The sequence below is a fragment of the Hemiscyllium ocellatum genome, chromosome 7 (genome assembly GCF_020745735.1).
Source record: "Hemiscyllium ocellatum isolate sHemOce1 chromosome 7, sHemOce1.pat.X.cur, whole genome shotgun sequence".
Lineage (NCBI taxonomy): Eukaryota > Metazoa > Chordata > Chondrichthyes > Orectolobiformes > Hemiscylliidae > Hemiscyllium > Hemiscyllium ocellatum.
The window spans coordinates 50,187,786-50,214,069 of NC_083407.1; positions in this window are offsets into that span (position 1 = coordinate 50,187,786).

Below are 26,284 nucleotides of genomic sequence, written 5' to 3' on the forward strand. Positions count from 1 at the left end.
CATCTGCCAGACTGTTGCCCATTCCCTTAAAGTATCTATGTTCCTCTACAAATTTTCACAGTCCGCTACACACTTTGCTCTGCCACTCATCTAAAAACTTTAACACGTGTTCCCCAACTGCAAATCATCTATGTAAATTGTGAATAATTGTTGTCCCAATATTGATCCCTGAGGCACACCACTAGTTACTAATTGCCAACCAGAATAGCACTCATTTATCCCCACTCTTTACTTCCTGTTAGTCAACCAATCCTCTATTCATGCTAATACTTTATTCATAACACCATGTATCTTTACCTTATGCAGCAGCCTCTTGTGTGGCATCTTGTCAAAGGCCTTTGGAAATCTATGTATACCACATCCTTTGAGTCTCCATTGTCCACCTTGCTTGTAAAGTCTTCATAGAATTTCCAAAAGATTAAGACCTGCCTTTCATGAACCCATGCTGCGTCTGGCCAATGGGACAATTTCTATCTAGATGACTTACTATTTCTTCCTTGATAATAGAATCCAGCATGTTCTCCAGTACTGAAGTTAACCTAACTGGTCTATGATTCCCCATCTTTTGTCTATCTCTTTTGCTGTTTTTTCAATCTGCTGGAACTGCCCCAGGGTCCAGCGAATTTTGGAAAATTACTATTTCTCTCCACACCTCTTTTATTCCCTGAGATGCATTCCATCAGGGCCAGGAAACTTGTCTATCCTTAGCTCCATTTGCTTTCCCAATGCTACTTCTTCCATAATAATGATTGTTTCCAGGTCCTCGCTTACTTTTGTCTGTTTGTCAATTACTGGCATGTTATTATTGTCCTCCACTGTGAAGACTGACACACAATACCTGTTCAATGCCTTGGCCATTTCATCACAGCCCATGACTAAATGCCCTTTCTCATCCTGTAAAGGGTCAATGTTTAGCCACTCTTTTTCAGTTTATAGATTTATAGAAACTTTTGCTATCCACCTTTATATTCTATACTAGTTTTTTCTCATGTTCTATCTTACTTTTCTTCATAGTTGTTTTTGTGGCTTACTGTTGAGCTTCTTTATGTTTTCCCAATCTTCTAGTTTCCTGCTGTCCTTGGCCACTTTGTATGCCTTTTCTTTCAATTTGATAGCCCCTCTCATTTCCTTTTTACACCCATGACAGATTACCCCTTTTCTTACAGTCCTTCCTTTTCTCTGGAATATACTTTTGCTGAGCACTTTGAAACATTGCTATGAAGGTCCTCCAATATTTGTCAGCTGTCCCACCATAAAATCTTTATTTTCAGTCTACTTTAGCCAAGTCCTCCCTCATCCTATTGTCATGATTTGGAGATGCCGGTGTTGGACTGGGGTGTACAAAGTTAAAAATCTCACAACACCAGGTTATAGTCCAACAGGTTTAATTGGAAGCACACTAGCTTTCGGAGCGACGCTCCTTCATCAGGTGATAGTCACGATGTTTTGCCGAGCATTAATCTTAATGTAAAATAAAACAACCTAACCTACGCACCCATCAATTCACTGCTATTCATGTGCACGTCCAGCAGTCACTTAAATGTCCCTAATGACTCTGCTTCCAACGCCATCGCTAGCAATGCATTCCATGCAGTCACAACTCTCTGCGTAAAGAACCTACCTCTGATGTCTGCTCTGTACCTTTCTTCTAATATGTTAAAACTATGACCCCTCATGCCAGTCAATCCTGCCCTGGGGAAAGGTCTCTGGCTATTGACTCTATCCATGCCTCTCATTACCTTGTATACCTCGATCACCTCTCTTCTTCCTTCTCTCCAGAGAGAAAAGTCCGAACTTAGTCAACCTCTCTTCCATAAAGCAAGCTCTCCAGTCCAGGCAGCATCCTGGTAAATCATCTTTGCACCCTCTCCAACGCCTCTGTATCTTTCCTATAGTAGGGCGACCAGAACTGGACATAATATTCTCCAAGTGTGGTCTCACCAGGGACTTGTAGAGCTGTAGCAAAACCTTGCAGCTCTTAAACTGAATCTCCCTGTTAATGAAAGCCAAAACACTCTACACTTTCTTAACCCTACCCACTTGGTGGCAACTTTGAGGGATCTATGTACTTGAACACCAAGATCCCTCTGTTCTTCTACACTGCCAAGAATCCTGTCTTTAATCCTATATTCAACATTCAACCTTCCTGTTATTTCCCTCCAATTCACTAGCTTAAATTCCTAATGACCACCTTATTGATTCTTTTTGCTAGGAAACTGGTTCCAGATTGGTTCCATCTGAACCAATGTTCCTGTATGGAACCCATTCCATCGGTACAGACCCCTCCTGTTCCCACACACTCCCTTAGCCATGTGTTTACTTCCCTAATTTTCTTATACCTAGCCAATTTTTATGTGGTTCGGGTAGTAATCTGGAGACTATAACCCTGGAGGACTTGTTCCTTAATTTTGTACCTAATGCTTAATTTCCCCAAACAGGTCATCCTTCCTCACTTTGTCTCAATGTGAACCACAACAACTGGATCCTCTCCCTATCGCTCCAATATCCTTTCAAGCCAGTCAGATGTCCTGCACCCTGGCATTGGGCAGGCAACCCACCATGTGGGACTCCCAATCCGGCTTGCAAAGGATACTATCTATCCTAATAATTAACTTCCCTCTCTCTACCTCTTTTTTATTTTGCTTACCCCCCCTTTTGAATGGCCTTCTGCACTATTATGCCATGGTTAGCTGGCTCATCCACCCCACAGCCCTTTTCCTCATCCACACAGGGAGCAAGCATCTCATACCTGTTGGATAAGGTCAACTGCTGAGGCTCCTTCATTCCTGAACTCAGTGTCTGTTGCAAACATCTTGTCACAGCAAATAAAGTCATTCAATTCTTTCCATCACTGGACCCAGTTCCTCTTCTCCAGCTTCATCTGGTGGTCTCAGGAACACTGATCCATGCCAGGTTGGTTTAAAAAATCTGTCTTTTCCTGCTCTCCTCCAACTAAATTACCATTCTCCATTATTTCAATGCCTCCAGGACCAGCAGGTCCGCAACGCACAATGAAAAGCAGCCCTGTCCTTGGTTGCAGTCTTCTGCCTGTCCTGTTGAAACAATTATGAGTTCAATGAGAGTACTAGTAATGGCTATTGAGGCCTGTTTAAATCTGGTCCATACTTGATCAGTTCCACCTTCACTCCTGCCACAATAAATATGAAAACAAATAGAAAGTGTTGGCGAAACTTAGCAGATCTAGCCACATCTGTGCAGAGAGAAACAGGTAACATTTTTAGTCTGGTGTAACTCTGTCTTCGAACCCTTGTCAATCTTGAAACATTAACTTTATTTCTCACTCTACAGATACTGCCAGATTTGCAGAGTTTCTTCAAAATTTTCTGTGTATCGTTAAGATTTGCAATGTGTACAATATTTTGCCTTTATTATGAAAGTGGTTCCTGTCTTAAATATCTATGATAGTTGTGGTGGAGATAAACATTAAAAAATGAAGTAAGTTTAAAGCAGTGGTTCATTTGAAGGGACTGAAGAACTCCTTTCTTTGAAAATAAAGGGCTGCTAAAAGGGCATTTATTAAACCCTATGGATAATGTTAATTAAACAGTCAAGCCTGTGAAACTGCTGGATTTACAGGAAATCACAGCAGGAGGTATGGAGGTATAGATGTCCATAGCTGTGGCAGTTGTGATATTTTTCAGTCGAACTGCTTACTGAGAGAGGCAAACCAGTTCATCTTCTAAGAAAATCCTTTGGGATATGCAGTGTGGTGCCTGAAAAACTGATGCTGCTCTTATCCTGAAAAGTTTCTGAATTCTTAACTGCCCCTGAGCAAACCACATCTGCAATGGTATAAGTGATGAGTGTCTGTGTTTAGTGACAGTTACATGTGCCAGCTGCCAAGTGAAAGCCATCTTGAACATTTCACACCATATCTTTTTTTTTCTTTCAAGAACTGACAATTATTGACCAAAGTATCTTTTCAAGCTAATTGCTGCACAGAATTTTAAAAAATTGCTGTGTGTATGTATGCCATGGGTTAGATAGAGGGCAAATAACTCATTTCCATTTAAAATTTCAAGTAAATGGTAGTTTTACATCTTTGCTGAAAAAGTACTGCTAATGTTTATTAAATAAAACTCTTTAAAAATTCTGAATCTAATATAGATAAAGTATGTATTTAGTCATATTGGTAACTGAATAAAGTATTTAAACGTCTGGTGTGTCCAATAGAGTGATGGGACAAAATGCAGTCTTCACACTGTTGTAGCAAGCTAGTAACTTATCAGGTCATTCAAAGTTGGAGCCATGGAATTGGATGTGAGATAATAATTGAAAACTATAAAGGGAAGGCATCAGTTTTCTTGTACAGCAGAGTAAAGTTTAATGTTTACCTTTGATGTAAACATTAGTGAAGTTTATGGAGCTGCCTGGGATAGGAGAAGTTCCAAACAAGTTGTCCACTACACATCTGCAGATTGTGAATGAGCACTTGTAATTAGATATTTGACTGAAACCTAGCAACCTATAATTCAGAATATCATAGCCAAAAAAGTTCAAGATTGAAATGAGAGAGCAAGAATTAAATGTAGAATTAAAAGAGTATGTTAGGCCAACCCAGATTCAGTTGGAAGGGAAGAAGGATTTCATAGACAATTAAAGGAAAAAGAAAGAACCTTGAACTAACTGAAACCAGAATTGCCAACGGAGAGAGAAAAGGAAAGAGAATGTTAATAGTGTTCAAATTCAAAAAGCTGGAACTAAAAAGGAAAGTTGCCTCTGTCTCTGAGGAAAGTTCTGTTGGGATAAGATCAGACTCCTACCCAGCCCCACTATGAAGTTTATGGAAATTACAGCCGGTAATCAAACCAACACCTCATTCTGACACCATTTAATTTGGAACCATATACTAAGAGTATATCCTTACTGTTATAGATATGACTGCTACATTTCCCAAAGGCCATTCCCTGAAGAAAAATTTCTGCAAAGGTAATGAGGAAGAGGTTAACCCATTTCTTACTCGATTATGCATTGCTGTTTGAGATCTAATTGTACCAAGATTCCAAATCTATGTCTTAAAAATTTTCATTACGTTATAAGCAGCCTGGGCCTCTCTCAGTCAAATTCCTCAGTATACTATGCATAGATGCAAGGTTGTTGGACTCTACCTGCAAACCCTCAAAATTATCATCAAAGGACACTGAAAGAAATAGCTCCATGACTAGGACAAAGGTCTGAAACTTATTATTAGTCACTGGGAGTTACATAATGAGTCTACTGGTTTAGTGCTTTGGAATATTGTCAAGAGTAAAAGTTCATATGAAACTAATGAAATAAAATGTTTCAGTAGAGGGATGTGGAGAGTCTCATGACATAGTGGTAGTGTGTCCCTACCTCTTGAGCCAGAAAGCTTAAGTTCAAGTACCATGTGCTTCAGATGTGTAACATTATGAGCAATTTGGTTAGAAAATATTTATTCTCAATCACTTCATCTCACTATATTTAGAGCAGTGGGATCTATTATCCATGTTAGATTATTTATCTACTTTTCACGTGTGGCTCATGAACACCCTCAAACATCTACAAGGAAGAAATGTGCCATCAAGTACATCAAGACCAAACAATTTCTGATGTACTTGTATTCCAGCCTTTGCAAGTTGAACTGCTGACAGTGTAATTTAGTGCACCATATAGGGTACTCAAAACGATTGGAAAGTGTGTGACTTGATTAACTTCCCAGACTGATGAAAAAAATTGGCTGTATCACCTCAATATTTTGAATCAATAGCACTGGCATCACTGCCAGGTAAAGAACAAACAACTACAGCATTGTATGGTAGTTAAAACAATCAAGGACAAAATGGATAGTGAGGATGAGACAAAAGGATGTGTGAACTATTTCCAAATTGAACCTCCCACTATTCAGTTGCTAGCACTGAGCTATTGGGCAGGTGAGACACCATGAAAAGACACAATAAGGCTACCTTTTGAATTTAAAAATGTGTAGGGAAAAAGCACGATGTGGATGTAGGCAAATACTCTCATAAAATAATTTCCTTATCATTTAGGTTTAGAGAAACAGACCGTGAACCAGAAATGTGATAAATTTGTGGAAGGAATGCTGCAAGTTTCTTTAACACCCTGAGCTAAAGAAATACCAGCCTTTTCAAAGCCATGGTCTTATCCAATGCTGAGTCATACAATTTGGGCTAAAATAGCAATTCTCCAGAGAAGAATGAATCAAATGGTAGCCAATGGGTTTCCTTGATGGTGTGCTTCTCCACAGTGACATTTGAAAGAACCACTTGAAATAACTGGAGGCTCTTTAGAAAATTACAACTGCACCCTTAATGGCTTTAGAATAATTGATGGATTTATCATTTTCAGATCCCAACTCCTCCAATAATAAAGCAGTTCAGACAATTAGTCTCTACAACAAGCGAAAACACAATCATACCTCCCTGACATCAGCAATACCACCATTTCTGTATTTCAGCAATGAATATTCAGGAGGTCTCAATTGTTGAGAAGCAGAAATGGATCAATCATCTCAAAAATTTAGCTCCAACAAATGTCATTGATGATGAATTAGCTTACTGTTTGTTTCTTATTTTCCAAGATTTTGTGCTAATTTTCAATTAAATCTGGTGTGGTGCCAAATTGAGTAGAATCAATCTTGTCAGTTATTTGCTTGTAAGACCTACACCCCTCAAAGGTACTTCACAATCTAGAACTTAGATTTGGATTTAGATTTTTACTGTCATCTGCACAGAGCTACAAGAATATGTGAAAATTGTGTAATGTCACCACATATAGCAGTATCTTATTACATAGATATCTAGGTACAAAAAACTTAGGTACAAAGTAGTAAAAGAAAGGCAACAAAGAAGATTTAATGGTGATAAAATATTCACCATTAGCCTTAATCTGTCTCTGAATCAAGGTCATGTGATTTATGCACCACCTGCTGAACTCAATATGCTCTCTCTTGGTCATTAGCACACAATGGATACAGTCTATATTAGGCATTAGATAGTCAGAATGATGGGGTTATCTTGCACCCCACATCACCTTTTCAGAAGAACTGATGGACATTCACCCCATGAATTAAAAAGCCTTGAGTGAAAATTCTGCCACTCCCCCAAATATGTGCAGGACAGTCAAAGGCTGGCAACTGTCCAATTCCAGGAGTGGTGCTGGCAGCTATCAACAAAGCACCCATGTGAGGTGAAGGGTCAGTGGGTGGTCTATGATGGCTTCGGGTGATATAGAGATTACAGGGAAAGGGTGCAGGAGAAAGGAAAGGGATCTGAGCAGGAGTTGGCTCAAAGAGGGCCCGCTGCTTTCCTGAGGCCAGGTTGATGGTGATACACTGAGTGCCTTTCAGTGGGTGAGCACACAGGTGCATGAAACCGGCATTGACCGCATGAGTTCCACAAGTGAACATTGCCTAGCCACCGGGGTCTCAATTTGCAGCAGAATAGCAGCAGCCTTTTTGTTCTACTCTATACCTAATTATCAGCCAACATATAAAATTGATTAAATGCCCACTGTCACCTCAAGGCAGGGTGATAAATCCCATTTGTTATCTCCGGGGTGTATTGCAGAAACCCATCAAGCTTACTTCAACACCACCCTTCCAGACTTCCAGCATCTATCCATTTGCAGAACAAGAATTGTAGAGGGTGAAATGGATCATGATGAATTAACTATGCTTTACATGGTGCCCAAAATAAAAGGTTAAGAAATAGGAGTTCCAGTCTTTAAGGCACTCGGTGTTGGAGTGTCCATAAACTGCCAAGTGAAGACATTTCTCTGAATCCTAATCCAAAATGACCATCCATTATCTTGGGTCTATGGTCATACTTCTGGCTTCCCAGCTAGGGGAGGAACCTCTCAGCAGCTACCCTTCCATATATTTCAGTGAGATTTTGTCTCATTCTTCGAAATTGCAAATAACATATGCCAATATATTCAATCTGTTTTCAGGACAGCACTCCAGTTCCTCCTGCTTTCCATTTCCTGATGTATAGGCAATGGCAAAAGTGGTGCAAGTGAATACAATTTCATCATTTAAGAAACATTTAGACAGGTACATGGTTGAGGTAGGTATGGAAGGATATGGACCAAATGCAGGTAAATGGGACTAGTTTAAATTGGGAAAACTAGGCCGTATGGGCAAGTTGGGCTGAAGGGCCTGTTTCCATGCTGTAGATCTCAACAACTGTGACCTATAGTTTGCATGCTTCTACCAGGTCACCATGTATGCAGATGCACACATTTAATGCATCTCATAGGAGGCATCTCAAGGCTGTCAGCTCATTTTCTTCGCACGGTTTGAATTGCTTTTCTTGTGCAGAGCTATAAACAAGTAGCTTGTCATGGTGGAGAACATTGAACATTCAAGGGAATGAACATGTTGCTGTATGACACTGCTTCGTCAATGTCACACATACAGCATGTGCAAGCCACTTACACAACCCACATAGTACATGTGCCTCAAGAAAATAGTCATCAAAATCAAAGGGAGCAGTCTTTAGTGGTGTGGTCAGTCTGAAACTTGGTGCTATCAGAGTCCTGGGATCTGTGTCCTTGCAGTCTAGGGATAGGGCTATGATTAGTTCTCAGGTCAAATCCAACCAATCTAGAAATTGCAGTAGGTCAATTGAACACAACAGTCTGGTCTGTGATCGCCTGCATCTTGTGAAGTTCGTCCAGGGATTGAGCCACAGTCGTCAGTACTGCATTTGGGCAATAATGGCCGGGAGGCTTATCAGCCGGCATTCCATTCAGTCTTGGGGAAAATAGATAACTCAAGTCTGAGGCTGGGGTTCATATCATTGGGTTGCCAAGGGAGTAGTGACAGAGAAGGATGTGAACTCATTGGCAATAGGAGGGGACAATAGCAGGATATTCTGTGGTGGTTTAGTGGGGACAAGGAGAGGGTTCTCACAGGTCACAGACACTCTGGCCTGACATGAGGAAGGTATTAATCCATCAACGGCGTGGAATTCACAAAGCCCTGCACTCTGAGGATAAGCTGAGCCTTTTAGTTATAATCGGAAGGGGTTGAACTGAAATGGGAGGCTAAAAGATCAAAGGAGCCAAGGAATAGCAATGGAAAAAGGAACAGGAAAGATGGGAGGAGATTCTTGCATTGCAGTCTGCGAGTCACTCAAGGGCACAGATTTGAAACTTTGCCATATCAGGTCAGAAATCAACTGCATAAAATGGCTGACATGTATGCAAAGTGGATGTAATAATTGACTGATTCTTTTAGTTCTGATGGCAAAGTAAACTTTTGGAATTTGTGGTCTTGCAAGGGGCAATTGCAATAAATATGCCTTCATTGATTCAGTAAAGCTACCCATCTGGCTACAATTTGCACTTCATTGGCAGGGCACTCGTTGTCCCTGAATGCAATGCTTGGTGACTGCAACTCCTTACATCAGGATATTTGAAGAGGCTGATTATTTCTCACGTGCAGTGCAATTTAACCAGGTCCAACAGCAAAAGTGATGCTAGATATTCAAAGAATACAAGCAAAGATCTACTTACAAAAGTGCAAAGTGACTATATGCCACCTTTGCCACCCATGTGACCTCAGTAATTTTTCTTTTCCTTGACCACGCACTTCAATTCCGAATGGGGAAGGCTCTATTTAAAAAAAAACCATCACAACATTAAGCATTAAAAATTACAGTAAACATTGGAACAGAAGGTACTTATTGATGCATTTTAGTAATAATGTGCATGAATGCCGTGTATATATTACAGCATCCTTATTGCAACTGGATTCTCAATTACTGAACACAAAGCTATGTTGAAGTGATGAGGTTACCATATGCTTTAGAAATGTTGCCCTTATTATCCATATTAAACATGTTGCTGACAAGTTAACTGCTTTGAATGCACAGATTATCTACACAACAAGGAGTGTCTTTCTGCTCGATTGGTTTTGTGATCTCAACTAATAGATTTTTCACTTGGAATCTCAGTTTCAGTTCAAGGATGCCAGCACCTGTGATATTGATCATCATCTGTCCTTGGTTATTGTCTTGTTCTGGATAAGCTAACATTGTATATACTGTAAATGCATTTCTGTGCTGTTTTCCTGTTTATTTAACAGTTGTTTATGCAAACACCCTAACCTAAAGTAAATTCACTTTGTGGGTTTACTATGCCCAAAAACATAATAACATTGCAATGTCATTACAGGCTCATTTGGGTCAGATTAACTCTCTTACTGTTTCTGTGTGTTGCCAGACTAGCACACTCCCAAGATCTAGGGCAACATGCTAAGAGTCGCACTCAAGCTTGAGGCAACTGCTACCAAGGCAGAGTGGGGAGAAACCACCATCTAGGGTTTTTCTGTCAAAGTACAACGAGTGTCCATTCAATTATCAGATCTTTCCTTGGCCTCAAACTATATGTAGTGTCCAGTGTTGTGGACCGGACCAAACCCCCTCAAAATATATCAAGGAGATAGCCTAGATCCTAACTTTTATTTTATTTGGAGGCAAGTGTAAAGTGTTGTATTCCAGATGTGATTCGTCAAACTGCTTAGCTTTAAGTAAAACTCATTTTATTCTTACACCATGGTTAAAATACGAACAAAGGAAGAAGAATTGGCATAACTTTAACTCTTTAGAAATACTTAATAAAATAATATATTATTCAGCTACTATTCATCAACCGTTCCAATATAGCAGCTTGCTATAAACACACCCTTGGTAAAGGCAAATTCAGCGAAACAGCTTTCCCCCACTTGCTATCTCCTCCAGTCCAAGAGAAGAAAAACACTGACAGAAGGAATTTAACAGCAAAATGAGAGAACACAAGCTTTTTGCACCAGCAGAGAGAAAGCTTAATCTAGCAGCTTCAATTCCAAAACCCCAACTTCAACAACTGAAAGCGAAACAAAACCCTGGATCTGTTTGAGCCTGATTCCATCCACTCATCCTGCTTTTGTCTAATTTTTAAAAAGAAATTAAAGCTATCCACTCTGTTTTCCAAGGAACATACATCTCAGCACCAGGTCTATAATACACTTCTTCAAGAGAATCAGGACAGAACAAATCCCTGTTATACGCACACCAACATGAATAGGGAATACCTTTGATTTTTGCAACTGCAGGGAATGTCAAAGTCCAGTGCTACTTTTATATATGACAAGATTGTACAGAACTGCTTTACTATTTATATGTATATAAAGATAATTTTATGAACAAAGTGTAATTTTGCAATAAAAATTATCCTACTATTTCTAAATATTGTAATAATGTATTTATTACATTAAATAATTTCAGACTTTTGTTTTTGTTGAACTACTTTGAATTATCTTTACAACTTTTATATTTTTGTCACTTACAGAAAGTTCCCTGTCTTCTGGAATTTTCTTCCCAATTTGGTCTTTCTGTCTACTCTGCAATTTTGATTTACAGTTTGGCACTTACTCCCTATTTGTCCTTCCTCTCTATCCTTGGGTGCAACATGTCTTCACAGCTTAAATTCTTTTAGGACAAAGCCACTTTTTTTTAACAAATCTTAGTGATCAAAAAACAGCTTAACTTTGCCACAAGGAACAGTGCCAAGGGATTTGTAAACTTCAAGGGCATTTCTTCAAAACCTTAGTTAAGTATTGTGATTAAAAAAAAGGTTATTTTTGAAATGGTACTCAATCTCCAAGTTTTGTCAGCACCTAAACTATAAGAAAAGGACCATTTTATTACAGTACTATCTTCTTAAAGGTTTTTCTGTTTATCTTGGTTGTTTATACAATTACACTAATAGGTCAATTAGCTTCTTCGGTTTGCTATTTTGACAGATTAACCATTTGTGGTCAAGGACTAACAGGAAACAACACTTCTTGGATGTTTTGTATGAGTTGACCTGCTCTTCCCTGTATTTTGGTAGAAACATTGAAGAAACAATTAACAATAGCTAAATGCATTATTTTTCCAGTTTTTCCATCAAAAATATAATTGGATATCAGGTAAACTGAGTGGGTGTATGTCCATCTCATTCTTGCAAAAAACTGAGAAAAAAATGATTGTGTCTCACAATTTCATTCATTCTAAGTAGTTTTCATTGTTTAGAATTCTGTAGTGTAAAGATAGCATTCATAAACTCTAGCCAAAGACTCAAAGTGAGCTTATCCTTTAAATACGTCAAGTGTTGAAAGAGGAAAGCAGCAGTTTGAATTCTTGACTAATATTATGTTACATTCTCCCTGTGTCTGCCTGGGTTTCCTCCAGGTGCTCCGGTTTCCTCCCAGAGTCCAAACGATGTGCAGCTTAGGTGAATTGGCCATGTTAAATTACCCATAGTGTGAGGTGCCTTAGTCAAAGGGAGGTGGGTCTGGGTGGATTGCTCTTCGGAGGGTCGGTGTGGACTTGTTGGGCCAAAGGGCCTGTTTCCACACTGTAGGGAATCTAATCTAATCAGAAACTCAGGACTAGGAAGAGTAATGGTGCTACAATTTCCTTAATGCTCTGAGAATATAAAAGTAAGCCGTACAAGATTCACAGAGGATTTGTCAGTGTAAATGCGGAAAAATTGTTTTTTCTTCGGGGAGAGTCAAGGTCAGAGGACATAATCTCAAAATAAAGGGTCGCACATTTAACATAGAGATGAAGAGAAATTGCTTTTCTCAGAAGTTTGTGAAACTCTGGAATTCTTTATCCTAGGAAGCTGTTGACTGTGTTAAGCATAAGCTGAGATAGACAGATTTTTAATCAGTGCGGGGACCGGAGTGGGGAAAAGGCAGGAATAAGGAGTTGAATATTATTAGCTTACTTTGTCTGGCTAATTTTCTTACTCTGTCTCTCTGGGCTCCATCTGCACTTGTCGACTCACTCATTTCCACCCCCACCCCACCCCACCCCAACCACCCCTGTCATCAGTATTATGACCACATTTTCTGAGCTGCTTTAAGTTCTAAAGAAGGGTCACTGAACTCAAAGCATAGGTCTGCTTTCTTTCCACAGATGCTGCTTGACCTGCTGAGTTTCTCCAACAATTTGTGGAAGATTATTAGATCAACCATGAGCTCATTGAATGGCAGAGCAGATTCGTTGGGCTGAGTGGCCATTTCAGCTTCTATCTTTTGTAGTCTTATAGTGTAATGTGAATGGATCTCCTGCTCCAACTGATAATGTAACATATTGCAGGGGAATAATAGTGGCAGAGGATCAATAACATGAGGCAAATTCTTTTAACAGAGCAGCCATTTAAGTCATTTCTTAAATTGGTGTTTTCTACACTTTGAAGGATTGGGAGAGACTCTGCAAAAGGTTATTAAGTACTTGCATTGTATTGAATATATTAAATGAGATAGTTCATCCATTTCCTAAAGTTATAGCCTGCTACCACCCAACCAGAACAATTCTTTATATCATTTAATCATTTTAAATTCAACATAAAATACGGCTTCAGGGTAGACATTTCTAAGACGTGACACTATCTAATGGGAAGCAGAAGTACTTGCATTAGAGATATTTTCTGTAACCATTGACATTGACCACTAATGACTTTCCTTTAAATAGTCACACTGGTGACTGCTGCTTTATGCAGTTCGTTCAAGGCAGAATATTGGAAAGCAGTCTGACAGCACAGAAACAGTGCAAAGTTTGAAGGAGGTGTTGGAATAACAAAGATAGATGCCATCAGGATTATCCAACTAGGAGAAATAGCTTTGATGTTCGAACCAATGAAATCCTTTAATCTTAATTATTTTAAATGCATTGATTATTTCAGCCTCAGCTTTCTTGACTCAAGGGATTTAACTTAACTTAAACACATTTGAAATTGTAATAATGGAGAAGTTATTTTGAATTTTGATCCATTAATATTTTGTATTTTGATTAATAGTATTCTTGCAGAGATGTAATAATTTTTTAAAAAGTTTTGCAATGTTCAATTAAAACCCTGTATTATTTCTATAGTGTTAGGTGATATTCTATTGATCATGATTACTTAATTTAACTAATAAAAGTTACAATTAAAAAGATATTGGCTCTTGTTTTGCTTTATTGATAATAGTGATGCTAGCAATGCTCACTGTTCAAGGTTAATTTGGACAACAACATCTGGATTAAACACATGCAAAAATAAACTTGGTTCAAATTGCCTTGCTTCTTCTGAGATTGTAAATGACAATACCTTACCTTAAACTGAAGTCTTATTGAGTGTCAGTTTCTTGTCTTATGTGTATATGCCATAAAACTCCTGTAGAGGGTGCAATACTGGATCAGAAACTCCATTACATTATATAATCAAATGTCCACAAAATAATAGGAGACAACTGTCAGTGTTGTGAACAGGGAATTGCATTCATTTACCATTGACTCGAGAGTGTGGTACTGGAAAAGCACAGCAGGTCAGGCAGCAGCCGAGGAGCAGGAGAACTGATATTTCGGGCATAAGTCCTTCATCAGGAATTTACCACTGACTGCAGAGTCCGGTCCAGTATTTTAATAGTGTATAAATGGCGATATGACTTTGATCACTATAATTTTCTTTTGTCTTACACTAAAATTAAAATACTGATGAAGAAATGCAGGAATGCTAAAGATCCTACATGCATGTAAACATTTATTGGAATAAGTTGCTTTATCATGGTTGCGCTTTGAAATAGCAATAAATATTTCCCTTATATCAACAATAGCCTACATTTGTGTAATACGTTTTATGTAATAAACATCCCAAGGTGCTTCAAAGGAGTGTTATGAGACAAAATATAACACTGAAAAGATATTAAGCAGATTCTTGTAGGACACTGAATGATGTGAGCTATTGTGTGAATTGAGGCAGACAGCTGAGGCCTATCTTGATATAAGAAGCAACTTGTTGCATCTTTTAAGCAAGTTCCGGCCATCAAGCAAGATTCTCCTTTGGAAACAGGGAGTTACCTGTGAAGGGAGATTATTCCTTGTTAATAATTTTACAAACTGCACATGTCTGTTCATTAATATGCAGCTCCAATCGTAACAACTTCCGCAAGCAAACCAGATGCTAAGAATTCTTAACGTGTTCACATTGCTAAAATAGCTGAAAAGTTCAACTATCTACATTGCATTAAAAATTGTAAACCTTATTTTAAAATTTTTTTGGATTTACCTCTTCTATATTTTGTTACTATTAATCTCACATTTAAGCATTAATAAGCTCACTTTTTAAAATTAATTCAAGAAAGCTGGTTAGTTTGACTCCTTTTAAAACAAAAGTTGATTTGAGCCAGGGAAAAGAGGAAGGGATACTTTAAAATATTAACCTTGTTACAACTAACTGAGGGTGCAGGTGAATCACCAAGGAGAACCAGTTCAAGTCCTCTCATCTAAGAGCTTAATGCTTCAAGGTCTCCTCCCTGGAACTCAGGAACCTCAGCCAGGAATTGGTTTAAATATTTCCTTGATTCAATTAGGAGCCTAAGTAACATGGGCTATGATGAGACTTGTTGCAGATTGATGTGAGACCTATTTCAATGTAGGGAGCAACTCACTACATCTTCTTTGCAACTGTCAAGTAGCAAATTGAGTTTCTGCTCAGGCAGCAGCAAATTGTCTTTTAATGAGTATGTTGAGTTGTTAATGACCTTATTAAAGGCACACCTCACTAATATTTGCAGCTTCCTACCTTATTAAATACACTAGACAAACTAGATACTGAGAATTTTTGACATGGAAGTCAGAGCAGACCACCTGGTGCCTTCAGCTCACTGCTTTCTCCAAAGGTTGGAGTGATAGAGCTACCTCCAATCTGCAAATAATATTTAATTATGCCTGATTCGGCTCCTAGCATGCTCTTCTGCACTCACCATTAAACCAGGATGAATCATCTCGCTTTGTGAAAATGGTAGAATGGACCACATGCTTGGCTATAAGGTTACAGATTATGTTGGAATATAATTTTGCTGGTGTTGATGACCCGTAGTGCCTTATGGATGCCCAGTCTTGAGTTGCTAGATCTGTTTGAAGTCTGCCCCATTTGGCACAGTGATAGTGCTGCACAATACAAAGGAGGGTATTCTCATTGTAAAGGCAGATTTAATCTCCACAAGGATTGTACAGTAGTCACTTTTATCAGTACTGTCATGGGCTGATACATCTACAACCAGCAGATTGGTGAGGATGAGTTTATGTATGTTTTTCCCTCGTATTGATTCCCTCATCACCTGCCACAGAGTGGTCCAGAAAATCTATCCTTTTGGATGCAACAAGCTCAATATGTAGTGCTGCTTCTGAGCATCTCTTAGCAGTGGACATTGAAATCCCCCAATGTGAGTGCACTTTGCACTCTTGCCATATGCAGTGCTTTCTCCTAGTGTTGTTCAACATGGAGCAGTACTGATTCGCCATCCAAAGGAGGACAGTATGTGGTAATCAGCAGAATGTTTAACCAGCAACACATTTTCATCTCAGAATGTTTACTTGCCCATGTTTGACGGAAACATTTTTAAAAAACCTCATTTCAGAAGGTATAATCTGTGCGCTTTTTGGGTATGGTGATATCTACACCGAACTCAACAATGAGGATAAAATTAACTTACTTATGAAGTAAAACAAAGAAATTTTGTCTATATAATTTTCATGAAGCCCAGTATAAACTTCGATTAATCTGATACATTTATTTACAAATGTATAATTTATACTTGGAATGATTAATTCAACTCTATAAAAGAAGCATGTGAGTATGTAAAAATGTAACTCCACTTTAAAACTGTGCAAGAAAGAAAACTTACAATTAGAGGGTACTATAGTGTGCACATTTTGAAAGAATCAATCAATCCTAATTAGTTCTTGCACCATTTCCATTGAGCATGTATGTACACAGTTTTCTTTTAATCACAGCTTGTGTTGAATAAATGCTGAATTTTGAAGATTAAACAGAAGGTGTTGCTGAAATAATTAGAAAAGCAGCTTACCTTTATTCTAAATGTGGATGGTTTTGATCTGCTGTCCATGAAAATAAATATATAATTAATTTAGTTTTGTTCCCATTCTTTGTCCAACAAAGGCTAATTATGTAGTTGTGTTTAAAGCCAGTCCCGTTGTATTATATAAGGCTGTGGTCTAGAATAAAGAATATTTCCATACAGAAATAAGAGAGTGATTTAAGAAAATGTGTATAATTGCATGCATTGTTTATGAAGAAAGAAAGCTTGTGTGACAAAGATGATGCGCCTATTCTGGTTTTACTTGATTTGAAAATCAGGGAAATGTCTTTTACTCCTCCCTCCCCTATACAAGCATATAAATCCTATCTATGCAGTACATGTTTGTGACTTTGTGTATACTGATTAAAATATCCTTGCTTACTAACACTAATCTTTGAGATCTCCAGAATCTTTTCATAGTACATCATATGTGTACCATAATATTCTTTTGAGGATAATTGATTCTACAAATTAATTATTCGTGCCTAATCCAATAAAAATTCTGTCTCTGTGGATTAACAGTTCCTTTTCTAATATCTCTAATTAGCTAACAGTACAGTCTAGAAGAATGCTGCCTCTGTCTGAAGCAATACATTTCCGGTGCATTTATGGAATGTTGCAGGCTATTTAGAAGCTGCTTGTGTGAATTGAATGGTTAGTGGATCCTTGAAATTTATAAATCACACTGTTATTTGGTCATAAGTAAAATAAAAGAAAAAATAAATATTAAAATATCTGCAGCCATAATTCACTTTAATGGGATGGAAACAATTATTCACATCTCCATAATTCAAAAAGGGCAGCGAAATAAAAAAAGAAAGTATGGATTGTTGCAAACATTGGCATAAATCATTAAATGTATAGTTTCCTTTCATTCTGTATGATGTACATATGCCAATACAATGGTGTATGTTCCAAGAGGATTACAAAATTGCCAAAAAAGAAATCCTATTACATTGTTAGAGTTTTGAAAATCAGGCAGAAATCCCATATCTTTTAAAATCTCTGATCCAGTTTGTATAATTATCTTAAATGCAATTACAGTATTGTTTATTAGCAGTGTTAGATCAAATGTCACATTGAACCTGGAAATAATCAATTAATACAAGTATATATACAAATGCCTGTCTAAGGCATTTTATTATGTCTTAATTGTAGTTATTTCCGACTATGTTAATATTCTGTTTTCAAAAATGTGGAATATTTCAGATCTATAAATGAAAAATGAAATCTACTTTTTTAGTGTGTACTTATTAGGTACACATTTTTCCTGTTCTTTGTTTGAGCCACTAGGTGGAGAATTTTAATACATTAAGTTCAATCCATATCCAGAAAGAAAAGTAGATGAAATGAAAGATGCACTGTTATGGTTGGCTTGGAATTATTATTTCCACTAATGTGCTCAAGTCATGCAAGGGTCATTGGATAGAATTCAGGAATTCTGATGAACTTTTTTCCCTTAGCATGGGAAACTGAAGCCATTTGCTGCATGCCAACTGCTACTCTGGCCAAGTTCAACTAACTTAACACAAACTATATCAAACGTTGAGATCTCCTGGTCTGTACAGTTTAGAATCTCATCACGTTTTGTGTTTAGCTTTTTGATAATTTGAGGGAAAAAAAGCGTGGTCAGCTACTTTCACTGCTGCTAATCTTTTAAATTTACTGACTATTTTAATATTTATGTAGTGGCTAGGGAGGATAAGCTACAGTGAAGGTAGGTGAACTTGCGATTGGTGAACACGACTGGGAAATAGTGATTATATTTATTCTAACCTGTCAGGCATTCAAATTTCCTGTTCAATTGGGTAGCTTTGAATCTAGGTAGAGAACACAGTATATCTGAAATCTAGTTCATTCATTCATTTATTTATTGCAACGTGTATTTTGTTACAAACTACAGTGAAAAGTGTTGTTTATATCATCACTCTCTGATGCCATCTTAGAACACAGAAAAAATGAGTCAAAACATAGAATATAAAAGCAGAAGGATAAAGAAGCATAGTTCACTTTTTCAGTCCTTCTTGTTAAATGCTCAGCCACGGGCCTGGAGTGGCTAGCCACAAACCCCTGCTACCAGAAAAGTGTTGCCATTCTCTGGCACCATCTTGTCCCCACCGATGCTGCCCTCACCATGACTCTTTGCTGGACCTTGCCAATGCAGCCACCAATGACGCTGGTAGGTCCAGCATTAGTCCAAACTCGCCTCCGTCACTGCCTCCATGAGTCTGCACGCTGGATGCAGATGCTGGTGGGAACTCAAACTCACCTCCTCTGCAGCAGCCATGAGTCGGTGCTGGGCTCACCTCGTTGATGCAGGAACTCAAACTCACTTCCAATGTCTCCACCACGAGTCCCTGCTGGGCTCACCTCGCTCCTAATGATGCCGTCGCCATGACCAACTCTTCACAAGAGAGTTTAAAAAAAAACAAACAAAATGAGAACATAGAAAAAAAGCAGATGGCGTGGACGAGCCCTGGGCTCAGACTCCTATTCTGCCACCAACTTGGATTAAACAGCTTGAGGTATTTATACACCCAAAAACATCCACAAGAAAAAAGTTTAAATCCAAATTACAATGCTGGTTAGCTGTGTTGTCAAAATATATTTGATCATTTCTGGAAATTTAATGTAATTCAAACATTGACATTGATAACATTTCCCTTCAATTTTAATTAGAAGTGGTTATAATGCTGTGTTTATGCAGTTTTGCAATGTGAGTAATTAATGAAGTTCAATAGAAATACATGATCACTGAAGATAAATGCTGGCATTGCAGTAAAATATTGAATTTAGTTTATACCCAGATCTTTGAATGAGACTTGGGCACACAACCCCAAGGCACAAATGCTACCATTTAAGTCTAGAGGACATTAACAGTTAGTACAGAGGTAGATTATTGTCAAAGAAGGAATTAGATTGATTTCAATTACAGATGTGTTCTGTTTGAGCATAACTGAACAAGGAGACATGATGTTTACTTTGAGAACAATTTTAAGTTCTCAGCTATTTTATTTGCAAATGTGCTTGTATTGAAGGAGAATATGACTTGGGTAACTTTAACTTAGGAAATCAATTAGATCAGATAGGATAGAATTGACTTTAATAGAGAATGAATTGCATGGGATGTAAAGTAAACAGTTGATCCAATTCAATCGGTTTCCTGCTGAGTCAAATTACGTGCATTGTCTCTGAAAAGTGCAGCATAGCTTCTCTTCAACTTCATGCTGTATTTTGACTGAATCTCAACTATCTTTGTGACTGTTTGTCTTTAATAATTGTTTAAACAAACCTCAGTTAAATCACAGCACAAAAAAGCTTTTTATTTCCAATACTATTTTGTTAATTGTTAACAACTATGATAACTTTCATTAACATATCACCTAATATGGAAAATATCTCAAAATGTTTCACAGGAGTATAATGAAGCACAAATTGACTTCAGGCAAAAGAAGCATTTGTTAGGAATTGTGGCCTAAAATATAGGTTGTAAAGAGGATCCTAGAGAAGGAGAGAAAAGTGGAGATGTTGAGACGTTTGGAGTGTAAATTCCAGAGTTTAAAGCCTCGATGACTGAAAGTATAATAATCAATGATTTTGGGAGGAATCATGAGAAGTTTGAATAGCTGGAGGAGGTTGCAAGATGAGGTGTGGCGAGGTAATGGGGAGGTTTGAAGATACAGATGAGAATTATAAAATCAAGAAATTGATAGACCATGAATTGAGGTCGTTGAGGAACAGCTGATTGTTAAATCAAACTTGGGCAAATGGAAAGGCTATGAATTCTGGACCTGGAGGTTCCTTTACTGTGAGTAGCACTTAATGTTATTTGAGATGGGGTTGGTGGGTTACATATTTTGCACGTGCGTGGATCACAAAGGTACTCGCACATGTGAAAATGCAACTACTTGCACTCAGAAATAATTTTCATCACCAAAGTTTCTGAAATACAAAGTGGGATTTACAAATTTGAGGAAAGGTTTAACCTACCAAGGTTCTTTGAAGAGGTCAGGTACATTTTGGAATTTCAAAAAGTAGATCTCAGTGTTGAAAAGGTGGGTATGATCTATTGAGCTGTCAAGTTATTTAACCCTAACTCCAGTTTTCCTTTCAAGGTTTGACAGAAGTCAGTCTGCTGTATCTCTCAGCTTATAAAATTATCAATGGCTACAGTTTCCAAAACTGTTGGTTGACATAACCTTAAGCATTATCATTATAGTATTAATGCTGCTTAACTAATTCCACAAATTTCCATTGCCACAGTGGGCTGGGGCATTGTAAGTTTGCAGTTTGATTGGCAGCTCAGGTTATTAAATGATTAACTTTCTTCGATGCACATCTGCAAATAAGAGTTTTTTTTGTGGATGAATTCCCTCTGCAAGAATTTAACTGTACTGAATGTGCATTCATCAATAAGTTTAATTTTTAGAAAAGACATGAAGTCTGCATATGTGTGAGACTTTGGGATGGCTCCTGAGGAATGCACTTGGTGAATACAGGGTAAGTTTGTATGGAGTATGTAGAAACAAAGGGTGCATGGTTTGGCACGAGTTAGCATATTGGCAATGAAGGGCCATGGAGAGTTGGGAGAGGGTCAGAAGTTGAAATGGAATGGTATGATGGGCTATTGGCTGGGTAAATAGATGAACAAATTGAGGTTACGTGGGACCATGGTATTTGGGGATATGAATGGCATGAACGGAGCATGGGAATGCACCCAAGTTGTGAGGGTCCAATTCCTTAATTAAGTGGAATGAAAATGTGGCCACTCAGAGTAGGTTCTTGTGAATTGGGGTCTGAAAGTTAGGGTATTTCCCTCCTCTGTATGCCAGACTCCGGCGGAACAAATTGGACTTTAGGGAGTGTCTGCATCAGCATGAGTTTGGATGATTTCAAGTCTCTTGGAGAGTGGAAATTGGGAGCCTGACCAGGGATATAATCATATGCAGACTTAAGTATTTCAAAGGATTTAATAGTTTTAGCAGCAGATAAGCCAAAGCAGAGGCAGAGATATGCGATATTATGCAGGCAGATGCAGGCAGTTCTGGCGATGAAGCAAATATTTGGCCAGAAACATGGGGATCAAGTAGACTACCACATCAAACTCCTGTATATTCACTTATCTGCCATATTGTGCCCAGTATCGTATATGACCTGTCTAAGACCTGGTAGAATAACTGAACTATGAAGCTTCTGTACATTTACAGTTCATCCCTCTCTGGAAGATACTAAGATGGTGAATGTAGGCATTTGTGATGGAAGAGACAGAGGGTCAGACCTAACCTCAGAACAAAAAAACAAAATTCAAATGATCCAGCTTCATCTGAGATAGTGACAACAAACAGGAAAGATATATTAAGAAAGTAATTTATTGTACAGACTGAAGTTTATTCTTTGCATCTGACTTTGGTTTATTTTGATGAAATAGCTGCTTATTGAGATTCCAGATGTGGAAGACTTAATGGAGACTGTCCTGAGGTGCAGGGATAGTGGCACTAGACCAGGAGGCTCAAGTTCAAATCTCACCTGCTCCAGATGTGTGTAATAATATCTCTGAACAGGTTGTTTGGGAAAAAAATAGGTTCAATTTTTAAAATATATTTAGACGTTTTAATGGGCCAAGTAACATTTGCTCTTTCTGTACTTCAACTCAGATCAAATTTGAAATATTACACTAAATACAGCTGATTTGAAAAAAGAATCAGTGCCAAAGTGCACTCAGCATATTGTATTCATGTGATCCTGTGATGTTTTCTTTTGATCTTGCGTTACTACTCCCAACACAGAGGGTTGTGTTTTTTTTCCCTCTTCCTCTGTGCCATTGAAAAATGCTGATACACAGGCACTGACACCTTGTGGCTACCACGCCTTTTTGATTTAACCACATCTATTTCTTAAGAAAATCTGCCTGTTGCATCTGGTGTGCCAAATATCTTGAAGCAACACTGTTGTGCTCCATGTGTAATTTCCATAAATTTAATATCAAAGTTAACAGTAACTTGGCCGCACAATAAAAGTAAATCTGTCCTTTTGCTACTTCATGGCAGATTTATTTCTCATGGTGAGCCATTTAGAGTGTAAATTGGCTGGAACCAGGAGTACTGCCCCTCACTCAGGAGCATGTTCTGCCTCAAAAGCTGCCAAACAATCATTTTGCCTGTATCATTAGAGTCCTCACAGCAGTGCTGGCACTACATGCAATCTAGTGAGTATAAATGTTAGGAGCTCCTAGGATAAGGTAGACATGTGGATCTCACAGTGGGAACTGGAGTGGGATCTGCTGGCACCAGGTAGGCCAGCAGCTTACCTCTCGGTCCTGATGAAGGGCTTATGCTCGAAATGTCGATTCTCCTGCTCCTCGAATGCAGCCTGATCTGCTAAGGTTTTCCAGCATCACACTTTTGACTGATCTCCAGCACCTGCAGTCCTTACTTTCTCCTACCTCTCAGTCAGAAGCTCTGGGTTCATCCCACCTTAGATCTTGATGGTAGTATAAGCTGTGTCATAATCCAACCAACAGGTGGATTTACAATCTGTAAATCTTTGCACTATATTTATGGCAGATGGCAAAAGTGGGAGAGTTTCCTGTCTAGCCACACTGGGTAATAGTTGCAGCACAACAGCCACTCCCGTGTTAAAAGACTGCACTTGCAGAGACTGACCATGAACAAACATTTTGGGGTGGCACGGTAGCTCAGTGGTTAGCACTGCTGCCTCACAGCACCAGGGTCCCAGGTTCAATTCCAGCTTTGAGTGACTGTGTGGAGTTTGCACATTTTCCCAGTGTCTGTGGGTTTCCTTGGGTGCTCTGATTTCCTCTCACAGTCCAAAGATGTGCAGGCTAGTTGAATTAGCTATGCTAAATTGCCCATAGTGTTATGTGCTCTAGTCAGAGGGAAATGGGTGTGGGTGTGTTACTCTTCAGAGGGTCGGTGTGGAATGGTTGGACCGAAGGGACTGTTTCCACACTGTAGGGAATCTAAACTATTATTGTCCACATTGAGGATCTAAGACACACAGTAGAAGGGTAAGTCCCAAAGGAATCGGTGTTGTCAGTTTGGAAAGTCTGAGAGAGTAGGGAGATTCCTAGGGTCCAGACCTCGGGGTGGAGGGGAACACTGAACGGAAAAGCGGTTCCAAGAAGCATGTACTTCTGACACAATCACCCCAAATCACCTTCTCTGGTTCCAAATCAAAGGTGCTTTGGAGAGATCAAAGCAGTTACTTTATTTGATCAGTGGCATAAGAGCTCAATCTACACTTTGTCACTTGATCTTAATTACCATGTTTATGATTTTACCTCAAGAGATCAAAGATGATCCTTTTCATTGATTCAAAGAAACAGAAGGTAATGGGATATCTCCCAGACAAAAAGGACTTACCAGTCTTGATAGAACAGGGATGCACTATCAGTCTCTCTTGTTAACATATCAATACCACTTGTTTCAATATAGCAGCATCCTGTATTTTGGTTTCAAGGCTACAGGTGCTAAAGGAAGAAGAGATATCACCATCATTGGCTACAACTCACTCATGCTAGATTAGTATGTCTAATGAATACAGGGGCAGCACTGAGCTCAAGTCACATACTCTGGTATCCATAAGACCAGAGATCTCTCAAGCTATGGACTTGCTTTGAGAGAGGTTCATGCATTCTGATGTTGAGGCTTTCTGCATTGTCACTTCCTCTTTTCAAAAGGGCTGGAATGTTTCACACTCATCTAACAAGACTGAAGTCCATGTGTTTTATCTGTTTCTTCATACACCAGACGTCTTATTCCACTCACTGTTGTAACATACTAGAAATCAATCTCTGCTGTTCTGAGAGTCCTCATAAAATGTAAACATCTTATTAAAGTTCTCAATGTCTCCAACTTACCTGTTGATAGATGAAGGTTAACTGATAATGAAGGATCAGGTTTCAATATTTAACAAAGTTATTTATTACAAATAAATAGACTCACCACAGGTAAGCTACTCTGAACTGTCGATATACAACTCCACCAGATAAAACTCAAACACCCTTCTAAAACCCTTCTACAAGCAAATATAGACAGAGAAAAAAAATCATTGATGTTATGAGTGGATGGAAGCAAAAAAACTGGCAAAGTAATTTTAATTCCCCATCCTTGAGGCTTCACAGAGAGAATTATTTTGCCTTCTGTTGTTTAGTCTCTTTTCAATTCTTCGCAGGGAGCACAGGCAATTGGTGTATTAGCTGCAAAGTCATTTAATTACTGGTTAAAGGCCATGGCTTACAGCAACTGGGGGGAAGAAAAATAAATGGGCTTTAGGTAGAAAGGCATATCATCTCTTGCAGACAGTTTCTGCCAGTACTGTTCTCTCCCACAAGCTGTCAACATTACTTAAGCCAATCAGATCATTGTTATCAGGCTGATGACTATTGGCCTTCATGACTGGCCACAACTCAAACTTGTAATCTATTGAACCTCACTTTGTACACACTCCTGGTGCCATCCAATCTACAGTCTTCAGGCTGGCATCTCATTTGCTGCTGAAGTTACTACATTGACACTATACCATCATCATCCATATGCTTATCCAAGGACTGTTTAAATGTCCCTAATATGGCTGAGTTAACTACATTGACAGGCAGTGCATTCCATGCCCTTGCCACTCCAGTAAAGAGCCAGCCTCTGACATCTGTCTTAAATCTATCACCTCTCAATTTGCATCTATACCCCCTCATACAAGCTGACATCATCATCTTAGGAAAAAGACTATCACTGTCCATCCTCTGATCATCTTGTGTGTCTCTATTAAATCCCCTCTTAGTCATCTTCTCTCCAATGAGAACAGACCTACATCCCTCAGCCTCTCCTCATAAGACCTTCCCACCAGACCAGGCAACATCCAGGTAAATCTCCTCTGCACCTTTTCCAATGCTTCCAAATCCTTCCTGTAATGGGGCAACCAGAACTGTACACAATATTCCAAGTGAGGCTGCACTAGCATTTTGTACAGTTGCAGCATGACATCATGGCTCCAAAACTCAATCCCTCTACCACCGTAATGCCTTCTTAACAACTCAAGAAGGTGGCAACTTTCAGGGATCTATGTACATGGACACCAAGATCCCTCCTCACACCCACACTACAAACGTTTTTCCATTGACCCAGTATTCTGCCTTCCTGTTATTCTTCCCAAAGTGAATCACCTCACATTTGTCTGCATTGAACTCCATTTGCCACCTCTCAGCCCAATTCTGCAGTTTCTCCAAGTCCCCCTGCAACCTGCAACATTCTTCCACACTGTCTAGCAGTCCATCGACTTTAGTTCTACAAGAATGCATCACTTAGAGTCATAGAGTTGTACAGCATGAAAACATACCCTTTAGTCCAACTTGTCCATGTTTACTAGATATCC